We start from the raw sequence: 12,987 nt of genomic DNA, 5'->3' as shown, positions 1-12,987 counted from the left end.
TAGATAGAAAGATGAAACAAATTGTGAAGGTTTAAAAACAAAAGTAAAAATATTTGTAAAAAATAAAATAAGTATTAAATATGTTTTATAAAATTGTTATAAAAAAATATTCTTTAAATTTTATTTATTTAAAAGAGTAGTTGTTAATGAATTTTATGTTGAAACTATATAACAATAGAGTAACTTTAAGTGTTAACAGTTATAATTGTTGGCGATTATTTTGATTCACAAGAGATGAATGCTTGGAAGAATATGATTTTTTTTTTTTTTGAAAACTTGACAAATACTTTTTTTTTGAAAATAGAAAGCAACCCTGCATAATTAATACTATCAAAATAACATAATAATAGTAGCAGAATTACTTAAATAGATATTATTTTAAAGATGTGATGGTTAAAATTTGTTTTATGTCGTAGACAAAGGAATATCAAAATGTTAAAATTTTCAAAAACATGTAAAAATTAAACCAAAAATCATTTGTCATATAGTAAATACACACATACATAAACAATGCAACTACCCTGCAGCTTGGGGAAAAGTACCGAACTAGCTATTTAGTTTACATCTTTTGAATAATTTCTAGTAACCAAACTACACAGGTAACCAGCTATTTCAACATCTTAGGGCGAGTTTTTCTGATAAAGATGATCTTTGGTTAAACCTGGTTTAATATATGTTTCGTGTTTTTCAGTAATCAGTAAAGTTACTTATTATCTTAGTTTAACTGAGTGTAATTGGCCAATTAAACTCAATTTATAAATAGAAAACACAATTAACAAAATTAATAAAACAATGATTTCATAAGAACAAAAACTTATTATTTTAAGTAAATTGCAATGTTTGGATTTGTTTTGTTTTATTTATTATTGTTTTAAATGTTTATTCAACATTTTAACAAAAAACAGCTGTTCATTGTTTATGTTTTTGAGTGAAAAGTTGGCAATACTAACAAAGTTAACTGAATTTAAATCCAAAACTGGAAAAAAAAACAATCATCGGTTAAAGTCCGCCTAAATTTGTTCCGAGTTTAATCTAACAGAAAGTTAAGCCTAGTTTAAAAGAGTAGTAAGAAAACCGCCCTTATTGTCCTAGGAAGAAGTTAAACGTTACTTCATAGATTACATAGAGATAGTGAATAAGCTAAATAAGACAATACCTTGCAATAAATCGTCCAAAGACTTAAGACTTCCTTCTAGGATATGAACATTTCGAACGAGTTCCATAGCTAATAGTATGGTTAGTCGTAGTTGTTACAGTTCGACTGTGACCGATAGTCCTTTCCTTAGGAAATACTTTCGAATAATACCGCTGGATTGACAAACTTTGGGCGAATATGCTTCAGTCGTTCCGGAACGAAGATCCAATTGTCGTAGAAACAATGGCTAGTCATTACTATAAGTGTTAGTTTAAATAACTAGTTCTGTCAACCAGAACTTCGGGTTAGAAATATATTTAAAACCAAACATAGATATTCATATTTTATTTTCAATTATGGATGTTATCGTCATCCCTACATTCGTTATTTACTGTTTATATGCTGATGCACGTTCTTCTATTTGGTTGTATGTACTTCATTCATTTCAACCAGAAAAAAGTCCATATTGTTCAGAATGGAAAAACACTACTATACAACCACCAGCAGCAACAGCAGCCAAGCCACCAACCAACCATTCAACTAACATGCAACGACATTTTACAATGTATGAATCATCATACTTTGTTGATTATGAAGTTGAAAACGTAAAATATAAAATAAAATAAAAGTTTAACATGAACATGTAGTAGACTCTTAAAATGTATAACAAAAAGAGGAATATGTTCGTATGTAAGTTACTACGTACGGTTAAAAACTTTTACAAGTACTATTGGTTAGTTATGAATAAATGAAATTCGTTATAATTTTTAATATATGTTTGTACAAATGAATGTACGTATGTACTCATGTAGGAATTCTTAAAATATTGATAATTAAAATACGCCTTTAAGTTGAATTACTATTAATAATAAAGTTTAATAAATTTTATTTGGTGTATAATTTTTATTTAAACAGAAATTCCAAAATGTGCATAAAAACGACAAGGAGATAATTGCTTTAAATAACTTTGTATTGCAAATGTACATATGTATGTGCCAAATAAATGATGATTCAGGAATACACCGAAATAATATCAAAGGCATCATATATATGTAGACTTTTTTAATATATTCTCTGACTTGTTCGTATAAGCATAATACTATACCATACCATATGAATCCTCAAATTTGAAAATTGTTCCAAAGCTTCGTTTAACTCTATGGAAATTTAAATATTGATAGTGTATAACATTAGTAGGAAACAAAACGCTCATTTGTACAATTTAAGAAACTTTGTTTTTGTAATAGTTCGACTGTTTCAGTAGTTCTTTTCTGAAAAAAAGGTTGGAAAGATCATCCTTTTCCTTTCAGGGATTTTATCTTGGCATTTCCAGCATTTCTAGACTATCTGACTAGACTACATAACCTATATGGAACCATGGGAAGCGGTGAACCGCAAAATTTGCCGAAAATCTTCGTTATCAGAACAATACTAGCGCCGACGTCTGTTCTAGACTATTAGACCACATTTGACTACATAACCCATCTGGTACCATGGAAAGTGGTGAACCGCAGAATTTTGTTTCGGACAGGATCCCTCAGAATAGTTACTATGGGACTAATTGGTGGATATGAGTGAAAGACAACGGAGCTCACGGTCCTCTTACACCCAATAATATAATAATTTAGTTGTGTGATGGATTGTCAAGTATTCTTCTCTAGGAATGCTACTGATGCTAAAGAGAAACAGAGATAGATGACTCAAGTACTTGATGAAAGTTCTTGTATATGGATAAATTCATTAATTCCCATCCGTTATTAACGCATAAATAGATTTGATCAATGGTCAAACTAAATTAATAAATCTGATTGTTTATTATGTCCTCGTGTCTGCATAAGATCACAACATTACCTTAAAGAGGCATAAACATTAGACTAATGGTTGGTATTTGGAATTTAGAAAATGATAATGAAATAATGTTGAATGTTGAGCAATATGATCTTTTTAAAACACTAAGGGCGAGTTTTTCTGATAAAGATAATCTTCATTCTTTGGTTAAACCTGGTTTAATATATGTTTTGTATTTTTCAGTTATCAGTAAAGTTACATATTATCTTAGTTTAACTGAGTGTAATTGGCCAATTAAACTCATGTTATAAGTGAGAAAACACAATTAACAAAAACACTAAAACAATGATTTCGGAAGAACAAAAACTTAATATTTTAAGTAAATTCGATTTTCTGATTTGTTTTGTTTAATTTATAATTGTTTTAAATGTCTATTTAACGTTTTTCCAAAATTTTTCATTTTACAAAAGTTTTGTTTGCAAAAAAACAGCTGTTCATTGTTTATGTTTTTGAGTGAAAAGTTGGCGATACTAACAAAGTTAACTGAGCTTAAATCTAAAACTAAAAAACACCATCATCGATTAAAGTCCGCCTAAATTTGTTTCGAGTTTAATCTAACAGCAAGTTAAGCCTAGTTTAACTGAGGAGTAAGAAACCCGCCCTTATTATCTTAGTTTAACTGAGTGTTATTGGTCAATTAAACTAAAGTTATAAGTGAAAAAACACAATTGACAAAAACAATGAAACAATGATTTCGGAAGAACAAAAACTTAATATTTTAAGTAAATTGCAAATTTCTGATTTGTTTTGTTTAATTTATAATTGTTTTAAATGTCTTTCCAAAATTTTTCATTTTGCAAAAGTTTTATTTGCAAAAAAAACAGTGAAAAGTTGGCAATACTAACAGAGTTAACTGAGCTTAAATCCAAAACTGAAAAACACAATAATCGGTTAAAGTCCGAATAAATTTGTTTCTAGTTTAATCTAACAGCAAGTTAAGCCTAGTTTAACAGAGTAGTAAGAAACCCGCCTAATGAATGTATAACAGGTTATCCGAGTACGAAGATTTCATAACACAACAATTGAGAAGAAGATATGCCAATAACTTTTACTTAATATAATCGACTCAGGGCGGGTTTCTTACTCCTCAGTTAAACTAGGTTTAACTTGCTGTTGGATTAAACTCGGAACAAATTTAGACGGACTTTAACCGATGATTGTGTTTTTCAGTTTTAGATTTAAGCTCAGTTAACTTTGTTAGTATTGCCAACTTTTCACTCAAAAACATAAACAATGAACAGCTGTTTTTGCAAACAATACTTTTGTAAAATGGAAAATTTTGGAAAAATGTTAAATAAACATTTCAAACAATAATAAATAAAACAAAAGAAATCAGAAAATTGCAATTTACTTAAAATATTAAGTTTTTGTTCTTCCGAAATCATTGTTTTAGTGTTTTTTGTGTTAATAGTGTTTTCTCACGTATAACTTAAGTTTAATTGGCCAATTACACTCAGTTAAAATAAGATAATATGTAACTTTACTGATAACTGAAAAACACGAAACATATATTAAACCAGATTTAACAAAAGAATGAAGATTATCTTTATCAGAAAAACTCGCCCTCAGAAAATGATTCTATGTGATTAGGTATTTTGAGATAAGGCTTTCTAAATATCATTAGGACATACAACAAGTGATCAATATAACATAAAAATATATTTTATTTTATCTGATTACCAGTAAACAAGCACCAAAACGGATTAAATTATTACATATAGAAATCCCTTATATGTTTTTCAAATCCCTTATATTTGTGCACTATATAAACCAGAAATCATAAAAATATGTATGTATGAGTACTAAGAACAAATACATACGCATCAACGCATGCAAATGTTGCAAGTGTTTTTTGTTCGTGTATATGTGGGCATGAATAAAATGTATACATTATAATCTAACAAGATGATACCTGTGCTCAAGTGGCCAAAAGAAACTAGACGCATCAGTAAAAATATAAAATAAAATAATAAAACAAAATAACAACAAAGCAAAATAGCAACAACAACAACAGCGGTAGCTAGAATAAAAAAACTCATTTACACACAAACTTATACACTAGATTGTCATTAAACTAAGAAATTGTGGTAAACAAAATATACCATAAAGGTGCATCAACATCAGCAACTACAACAAAAGCAGCAGCAGAAGCAGCAATAACAACATTGTTGTGTGTAAATTACAACAAATGTTGTTGTTGGTGGAGGTTCAACCAGCAATATTTACATTGAAAAAAACTAAAATTACAGAAATAAGGCAATCAGCAAAAATATAAGACAGTACTTATGCATTAAGGGCCTCTGCTCTGCTTTGCTCTGTACCGAACTATATATTATATGCTGCTTTGCTTAAAGTATTTGAAATAATAATAATGAACAGAGTATTCAAAGTACATATTATTAATTTGATTAAAAATCTTAATTAAAAGTAAAGCAGTGCATTAAGGAAACTGAAAAAATCTAAGAATTGTTCTCTTCGTGACGATGATTTAATGTTGTTTCAATCCAAAATAATATATGTTGTTGTCACCCTAAGACTATATACTGGTTGTTGTAACAGATAGACTGTGGCCGATAGTTCTTTCCTGGGGAGAAAACATTCGTTGATACAGCTGTCGCTGGGTTGACAATCTTTGGCCGAGTATGACTCGGGTCGTTCCGGAGCGAAGATCCAATTGTCGTGGGAACGACTATATACTGGTAAAGCCATTTGACTTGCGTTCTGATCAGACTATATAACCTATCTGTTGCCAAGAGAACCGGTGAACCGAAGGCCTTTGTTTCGCACTTTGAGTTGTGATGTTATTACTGTTGCCGATGATGTAGAAGAATGACTGTGGGATTATTAAGAGTTTATTGAAACTGATTTGCGGTTAAAACATTTCTCGTGTAAAGAAAAAGTCGAATAAGTTAGAAACAGTCCACCTTGATTGTCTGATTAAAAAACTCGATAGGAAAAGCAAAACGCAACTCTTGGAGGGCTTCCGTAGCACCGTAGGTGGAAACCTATTTGCGCTAAACACATCTTCTACTGTGAAGAAAAAGTCGTATAAGGTAGAAACAGTCCCTTTGATTGTCTGATTAAAAAACCTGATAAGAAAAGCAAAATGCAACTCTTGCTTGGCTTCCGTAGTGAGAAAAACAGAACGGATAACTGGAGTTCTCTTACGATCTCTTTAAATAGATTCAAACAAAAACCTGATAGAAAATGCAACTATTGGAGAAATTACGTAGCTCTGTAGAAGGTTTTCTTTTGGTGAAAATCAAGTGCCTCGAGTTTTATACAGAAGCATTGTGGCAGTTGGATAACTAGTGGTCCTGAAATTTTAGAAGATCTCATGACTACTCACTGTCATTAAGTAATACATTTTAAAAATTAGAAGAATATTTAAAAGTTTTTGATATTATTCTACTAAGGGAAAGTTTTTCTAATAAAGATAATCTTCATTCTTGGTTTAATCTAGTTTAATATATATGTTTTGTGTTTTTCAGTAATCAGTAATTGGCAAGTTAAACCTAAGTTATAAGTGAAAACACATAATCAACAAAAACAATAAAATAATGAATTCGGAAGAAGATAAACATAATATTTTAAGTAAATAGAAATTTTCTGATTTATCGATATTATTATTGTTTTTAATGGTTATTTATATTATTTCAAAAATTTTACATTTTACAAAAGTGATATTTGAAAAAAACACCTGTTCAAAGTTAACTGATTCTAGATCCATAACTGAAAAACACAATCGTCGGTTAAGGTCCGCTTAAGTTTGTTCCGAGTTTAAGCTAACTGTCAGTTAAGCCTAGTTTAACTGAGTGGTAAGAAACCAGCACTAATTAGATTAAATTAATTCCTTTAAATTATCTATAATTAGGAGAAAAATAAGTTTTAAATGCTGGATTTTATGCTCCAACATACTAATAAGAAATAATAATAAAAACAACATACTTATGCGCATAAAAACACAAACTATCCGGTAAAGTACGGGAGGAGGTGGTGCACCACAAAAAGTCGACAACATACATGCAGACAGACAGACAGACAGAGGAGACACTAAGTCATATAATAAAATATATGAACAGACAAAATGGAACTAAAATGTAGCAGCAGCAAAACGAAGAAGGCAAGTGCAACAACGTATAGTAATAAACTGTTGTCTATTTTGGATATAAGAATATAAATGTTTTTTCTGCCACTGAATTGTTTTTTCTTCCTCTACATTTATGTGTTCAGCATTAAGCAGTAGTTTAGACTGCGTGTGTGCAAGTGTGTTGCAAGAAACTTTGGAGAAGCAGTAGAAAAATATATATACAAAAAGAAAAAAATAACGAAAACATAAGAAAAATATAATGTGAAAAATAAACAATTAAAATAAATTTAAAAATAGCGAAATAAATATTATTATTTTATACATTTTTTCGCTTATCCATTGCACATGTACGACTACGTGGTTAATGTCGTTTAAAAGTTAAATCTAAGAGAGAAGAGGAAAGTTGGGCGGAAGGATAGATTTGTATACATTTTAAGCTAGACACAGTTTGCTAGTATTTAACGAGGTAAGGGGAGTATAGTATAGTTGAGTAGTAGAAGCATGTTTTTTTTTTGTATTCATTTTTTAAATACGCAATGAATGAATAATAATAAAAAAAAATAATGAATAGAAATATGGGCCCACTTAAGGTTGTTTAGAAATAAAAAAATATAAAAATAAAATTAAACTAAAAAAAGAATGTTGCAGTAGTGAGTGCACCGGTATAAGGGCCACAACACTAGTTTTTTTATTTTGAAACGAAAGTATACATGCATTTTTCTAGTATAGTTGTTTACTATGTTTCACATAAATGTCTTTTTAAAGAAAACAGAAGCGTATTTTCAAATTATTTTTAAAAGGGGATTAATTAGCTATTTGTGTTCGAATATTCAATATCATATACATATCTTAGAAGACACATTCTTAAATAACTATAAAGATTTAAGTTCCTTTTGCTAGAATATATTTTTAAGATCAAATTATATGTTTCAATCAAAATAGCTATTATCTAGAAAAGACATCTAATTTCAAATATTTGGACAGATCTTTTTATACCCTTCACCTTCGTGATAAAGGTATATATAAGTTTGTCATTCCGTTTGTAATTTCTATAATATAATTTTCCGACCCCATAAAGTATATATATTCTGGATTCTTATAGGTAGCGGAGTTGATTAAGCTATGTCCGTCTGTCTGTCTGTGTGTTTGTTGAAATCAGTTTTTAGAGGACCCCAGATATCGGCGAGATCCGAATCTTCAATAATTCTGTTAGACATGCATTCGAGAAGATCGCTATATAAAATCAACAAAATGGGTCGCTTAATAACGGAGATATGAGCAAAAATCCGAGACAACCTCTGAAAATTTCATCAAAAATGTCATATTTTTTATGCTTTGTTAAATAAGAAACAGATGTACACGTGTGTGTCGATGTACTTGGTTTTTCAGCTGTGTATTTCGTTTTGTATGTTTGGATGCTGTTGGCGTCATTGAGTTGTGTATTTTGTTTTTTGTGAATTCTGTTCGTATATTTGGATGTAGGTTGGTTTTATTGCGTTGTTTATTTTGTTTTTGTTTTTCTGAGTTTTTCGTTATGTATGTTTAGATGTTTGTTGGTTTAGATGCCTTGTGTATTTTGTTTTTTATTTCGTTTAGCGTTGTTGTTTATTTTGTTTTGCTCTTGTTGTAATATTAATGTAGTCGGAAAAAAAAATTAAAAAACTAATATGTTTAAAATACACTATGGTGAATGGTAGGTATATAAGATTTGGTACAGCCGAATATAGCACTATTACTTGTTTTTAGGTATAATTGTTAGCTAAGCAATTTGAGTGGCTAATTTGGGCCCACCTTTTCTGTGGTCCCGTGCAGTATTGTATTACACACTTCTTTCAGAATTTTTTTACAGCCACATCATGTTACATAAGCATTTAGTTTGATTGTAGATTTCAGGGCTAATTGAATCTACATCAGGTCAACTGGTAAATATTAGCGCAATGTTGTTAACAAAGTCCATATTGACGTCGTCATCATTGCCCCACTAGTAAGGATTGCAATGTTTCTTACAGTGTAGTGGCGATTTCTATTGCCCTCTCTATAAAACCATAAAACAAAATAGTCTTAACAACTGCCTTGAAGATCCATTGTTACCCTAGCTTTATTTGTAATATTCATAATCCGGTATTGTTTACTGCCAAGGATTACACCAAGATATCTATTTCGAATGATTAAGATTTAGTCCGTTCAACTTTGAAGGTAAAAAGTTTTCAACCTCATAACTTCTTCCAAAAAGATAACAGCTTAGTTTTCAGCCCATTCACAAGGAGACCACAAAAACAATCGTCTTACTAAACAAAATAAGAAAGAATTTCATACAACTGGCTATGTCGACTGCACAAGCGACAGTCTTAATTCATAGTTTAGTATTGTTCATAAATCAATTAGGGACAGAAGCTGATGAACAAGTTGATCACTTGTCTTCTCATTTGAGCTGGAGTTACTCAAGTTCCCTTGGTAGGTTTTCTAATATTTCGGCTGTTATCAGTAACTAAGTGCCACTGTCTCATTAACAATCTCGTCAAAAGATTGTGTCGGGAAAAAGGCGCAGACTGTGTCTCATCTACTCTTCTAAAGTCTATTTTTTCTGAGAGTATGGAACCTATTGGTTTAATGGCGAAAGAAATGAGAAATGCTATTAAATACTTCTGCAAACACAATGAGACAATCGCACCAAGAATTAATGAACGCTACAGAGTTGATTATCGTTATTTTATTTGTTCATTATTATTTTAATAATTATTACCTATATAATTAAAAAATGTTATATTGTTGACATTTATATTAAATTAACAAACTAATGACTAAAAATCACATAGTTGAAAAATGCATGATATCTTATCTTTAAAATTGGACAGTTGGAGCAATTTACTTGAATTCCCTGCAAAGTCCCCCTTTTTTAAATACCAACAACAACACCCTTATCTGTCTTAGTTAAACAAATAAAATTGTTAAAAGTTGTTGCTAGTGCTGTCTATTGTCTTTGACATAATAAAAAAAATGTTACCGGAACTTTAAGCCGTCATTGTCGTCAGACGAAATAGAATATAACAGACATTTTTCGGACGGATGTATGGGAAACCTATAAATGGCAATAAAACATTAAGTAAAGGTAAAGGTATAACTAGAAGAATCTTTAATGTTATCATACGCTAAAATGATGAGTATTCAAACAAACGTTAACGCACTATTAGCAACAATAACAATATCAAATGAACAGACAAAAACTATGATGACAAATGTCAAAAATAGCGGATGGTAAAAGAAAAATGTACTGTACGTATGTATGTGCATAAGGTAAACTTACGTGTGTGGGTGGTACACCGAATAAAAAAAAACTTATAGGAAATGTTTTTTATTGTTGTTGTTATTTTAAATTTTTATAGATTTTTTTGTAGTTGCTATTAAGTTTTTAATTTACACAAAATTTTATTGAGGAAAATATTTTCCAATATGAACGGAATGGAATAAGCATTGAACACATAAGCAATAGGGAAAAATCAATTTAAAATGGGTTGACAACACTCTCTCCAAACGAACAAACAACACACACGATTCCGACAAAACAACAGCAACAACAACAATCAAATGAACATACAATGACAGCTGTTCAACACACACAAAAAAATCGACACTGGAGAGGAAGAAGGGGGCGTAGAATAAGAAAAAAGAATGAAAAAGGAGTTTCTATACAAGACTCATGGCACCAAAAAGGAATTCCAAACACATTTTCAATCTTTTTAACATAAAATCCAAACAGAAATTAAAAATTCTAATTAGAATTAAGTTTTTTTATATAAAGGAAACTAAATTTCCTTTTATTCTGGAATTTTTCCATTTTTGTTTTATCTTTATTTTTGTTAAATATTTTTTTTTTTTTTGATTTTTACCTTTCTTTTTTTAAAACACTTTTATTTACAATTATTATAACTTTTGTTCTCTATAAAACTATTTTAAATTTTTATAAAAACTTTAATTTTTTACTTCTTTGTAAATCTAGTTAATCATATTCCTTTTTTTCTTCACCGATTTTTCCACACTTCATGCACTTTTTTGCTTTTTCTTCTATTCTTTAATGGCGTTTGCTCTAGGAATTCTTTTTTGTTAAATTTCATTTATTAACTACACAATTTATTTATTAAATGGAAATTTATTTAATTATACTTTTATTAATTAATACCTTTTTAATACTTTGTTAAACAATTTATATTTAATTAACTAATAATTAATTCACTTTTTTGTCAATAATTTTCGTTTGACAAATCCGAGTACAATCAGAGCCCTGCGCCGACAAACATTAACAGGCTACATGGCTGACGCTAATATTTCAAAGGCGTTTTGAAATCAACAATATGCCGGCTAAAGAGCCCTTCACACGATCACACTTGACGTACGTTTTAAAGTAAAATGAAATTCCATCCAATATGAATGGAATTTCATTTTACTTTAAAACGTACATGAGAACAAAAGTCGTATGATTTATCTTTTTAACTATGTAAGATGGAAACAGCTGATTTACATCCCTGATCTAATCCAACATTCTTGTTTTTGAATCATTTCAAAAAATGAAGGGAGCTGTTAAATTTTGACAGATCATATTACTTAAGAGCTCGTCTCTTAGCATGATTTAGAGGAAATTTGTGATTTCATTAGAAAGTAAAATGTGTTGATTTTGAAGAGGGTAACTGTTATGACTGTCTTCTTCTTCAAGAGACCTAAAGCAACATAAAGCAAAAAACTAGGCCTTTAACTGAATTTATAACATATTTATATGTCATAATTTTCCTTTAATATATGCTGAGATATATACATTTTTTTATCCGTTAGATAAAGGCAGTAACAGATAATTCAGTATATACAATATAAAGTTTTATATAAAAATCGTAATTTTTAAAATATTTAACACAATTTTATAACTTCATGCAATTGCTACCGACGGTCGTTTTTAAAACATTTTTTTAAAAAATATTCTTTTATTTTCACCTACCTGACTGACCAATCCGCATGTATTACAGAATTTAATTGGTTTTAAAAATACTTATCTAGTTTATCAAAACGTTTCGATACGGAACAAACAATAATATTTTACACCAAAAATTATCGACGCCGTCTGATTTTAATTTCGTCGGCACAGGGAAGTTTATCAGCCATTTCTTTGTTTTCTTTTTCATTTGTCATTCTTGTCGTTTCACATTTCATTCACAATTGTTGATAATGTCAAAAATTAAAGCTATTCACAATAAATTAAATTTTGTTGGGTATTCACAGTGGTTAATGAAAGAGCGCAGACAGTTTAAAAATGTTATCTAGCTGTTTAGTATTTATATGATTTATTTAAAATTATCGATAGAAGTTTGAAATTTCATTCAAAAATTATGATAATATTTTATTAATAATATGAAAAATTGTTTTCTTTATAAATTATATTAATATTTTTATTTCTAATTTTTTATATTTAACGGGTTTTTATTATTGTGATTGTTTTAATGTGGTATTGCAATTTGTAGAATAGGCTAGATACGACTATGGACTAGACTATAAACTAGACTAGATTCGATTATAGACTAGACTGTAAACTAGACCCGACATCGGCAGAGCGTAAAATTTTCTTGCCTCACTAACACTACTTCAGTTTTTTTTGCATTCTTTGCATTGAAAGAAGAGTTCGTAACATTTTCTAGTGTTGTATAGTGTACTACTTTACAGTGTACTTTATATGAAATGACAAAAAAGCGTTAGATTTTGGACTTTTTATGAATATATGTTAGAAAAACTCTAAAGCATAAACTATTATTTTTGTTCATTGCCTTCGGAAATGAATTCATTTGCAATTTAAGATATAAGATGGACCTTAATGTATACTCCGTGCAGTTAAAACTAAATAAATAATTAAAGATTTTAAAAAATTTAACAAATA

The 12,987-nt window shown here is 29.4% G+C and overlaps 1 protein-coding gene across 5 annotated transcripts in view; it reads right to left on the bottom strand.

The window, feature by feature from the left end:
• Nucleotides 1-11,399, bottom strand: part of LOC111675459 (serine/threonine-protein kinase Pak) — a 29,442-nt gene extending 18,043 nt beyond the window's left edge. The window contains exons 1-2 of one of the 5 annotated variants that reach the window (XM_046949013.1): nt 11,251-11,367; nt 10,961-11,157 (exon numbers count right to left, since the gene is read on the bottom strand). The gene's annotated coding sequence lies outside the window, so the exon portion shown is untranslated. Of the gene's footprint in view, nt 1-1,156; nt 1,177-10,377; nt 10,876-10,960 lie in introns of those variants that run through there. The other 4 variants (XM_023436225.2, XM_023436224.2, XM_046949014.1 and 1 more) reach the window with 4 other exon arrangements.
• Between the last annotated feature and the right edge of the window lie 1,588 nt (nt 11,400-12,987).

Source organism: Lucilia cuprina, chromosome 4 (genome assembly GCF_022045245.1).
Source record: "Lucilia cuprina isolate Lc7/37 chromosome 4, ASM2204524v1, whole genome shotgun sequence".
Classification (NCBI taxonomy): domain Eukaryota; kingdom Metazoa; phylum Arthropoda; class Insecta; order Diptera; family Calliphoridae; genus Lucilia; species Lucilia cuprina.
Note: the sequence above shows the minus strand (reverse complement) of the source record. Positions and strands in the feature narration are given on the sequence as shown.